Source organism: Mus caroli, chromosome 1 (genome assembly GCF_900094665.2).
Source record: "Mus caroli chromosome 1, CAROLI_EIJ_v1.1, whole genome shotgun sequence".
In the NCBI taxonomy this organism is placed as follows: domain Eukaryota; kingdom Metazoa; phylum Chordata; class Mammalia; order Rodentia; family Muridae; genus Mus; species Mus caroli.
Window position 1 is genome coordinate 1,519,943 of NC_034570.1, and position 1,803 is coordinate 1,521,745.

At 41.5% G+C, this 1,803-nt stretch overlaps 1 non-coding gene across 1 annotated transcript; it reads right to left on the reverse strand.

The window, feature by feature from the left end:
- Positions 1–1,219: 1,219 nt before the first annotated feature.
- Positions 1,220–1,322, reverse strand: LOC115032394. The gene has a single exon (XR_003838071.1). It is a non-coding gene; the product is annotated as a U6 spliceosomal RNA (small nuclear RNA).
- Between the last annotated feature and the right edge of the window lie 481 nt (positions 1,323–1,803).

Consider the following 1,803-nt stretch of genomic DNA (forward strand, 5'->3'; position numbering starts at 1 on the left):
ACTATACTTTAAAAATATTATTTATTTGCCAGTATAGTGCACATATCACCTTTAAAAAAACAACTGCAAAAATGGTCTTGTAAAAAAGTATAACTCTAGATATCAATAACTGTGTTCAGGTTTATGCTACAAGCCTTTTAAGAAGCCTCTCTTTCTGGTAGATTAAATTCTTTGGAAAATTCAGATCAATATGTTCCTCTATGAGATGAAAAGACTAAGACTCTTCATCTAATACCATCAGTTGCTTGGCCTGGAGTCTCATAAGCTTGGAGAAACTGGGGAGCAAGCACATTGAAGCTGACCTGCCTTGAGGTCACAATGTACTCCCCATTTTAACACAGCCAGGAAAAGCTTTGCTGTGCTTTAAGTTGCCAAACCACTGAAGCTTTAGGTGATGAATCTATTACTTATTAACAGGAGGTTATGCTCATTTGTGTAAGTATAAGGTCTGAAAGCTTTCTTCGTTTTTAAACACTATGACCTACTAAAGAGGAATGTAAAAAGATAAAGACTGCTACAAATGCTGCATTTCATGGAATGAGGCCAACTGAGAACCACCAGAAGTGCAAAGATGTGAAGTTATTGGGGGTTTGGCAGGTAGGTCCAATGATCAAACACACACACACACATACACACACACACACACACGTGCACACAGCTGGAACAAGCTGGGCTGCCTGAAGTACCAGGGTGCAAAGCTATCCTTCTCAATAGGTATTTTGTCCTATCAAGGCCATTGTTTGACAGAGCTCAGGCCTAACAATGACCCATTGTTGCAGATGCAAGTGAGAGTTCCAGGTCTCTCCCTTCATTTTCAGCCTTAGATTCAGCCACCCTCCTCTGGGCTGCTCTGCACATACACCATGTCTGGGCTGCCGGCACACACCACAGATGCCCTGACCAAGTTTGGAGATATTGGAAAACTTTGTCCTTGCTCTGATTTTGATAAAATATAAAGACTACTGCAATTGTTTACAGAAAGATGACACAGGAAAAGCAGACTGGGGAACTGCCTACTCGAGCCTCCTACCTTCCTACAAAGCCACATTTGGAGCTACAAGGACACACCACACACAGAAGATGCTCAGAGGATTTTGTACAAATATGTGATGGTTTGAAATCTCAATTTTTAAAAGGAACTTAAAGACTGTCTTCAGTTACTTGTAAGAGGTTGGTTTTGTTTAACTAAACCTGAAATGGATAGTAATCACTGCATGGATTTTACTTTTAATGCTTCATGAAGTTGCACGTCATCCTTGAGCAGGAGACATGCCAGTCTTTGTCTCATTCAGAGTTTATTATGTGTGCTGCTCGGTGAACACCACTGGATGGATTTTTAGTTCCTGGCCTAAAATAACATACCTATAAGCATGCAGCTACTAGCTATAGTTCTTGATTTCTGCATCATGTGAGATCCTTGTACTATGCATAAGAGAATAGTAAGAAGCTTACTGTAAGTGTCTATTAAGGAGGCCCTGGATAGCAGTCTCACCTGGAAATCATCTCTCCATGATATATCACTTCCTAAGTGAAGCAGGTGATGACCTGAAGCAAGAGTTTGGACAGTGCCTCTTGACTCTTTCAACAGAGCAGAAGATGTTTCTTGGTGCTGTGTGAATGCTCTGTGTTCTTTGCCTTTTCATTCTGTCTGGGATGGAGGATCTTGATAATACTTTTCTAAGGTCCCACAGTGAGAGTGCCTGCCTGAAAGAGGACCAGGTGTGGAAGGATGCCTTGAGTTCCTTATGTTAGACCCTTTGAAAAGGAGGGAATTACCCTGGCATCCAATTTCCCCAGCTGCCC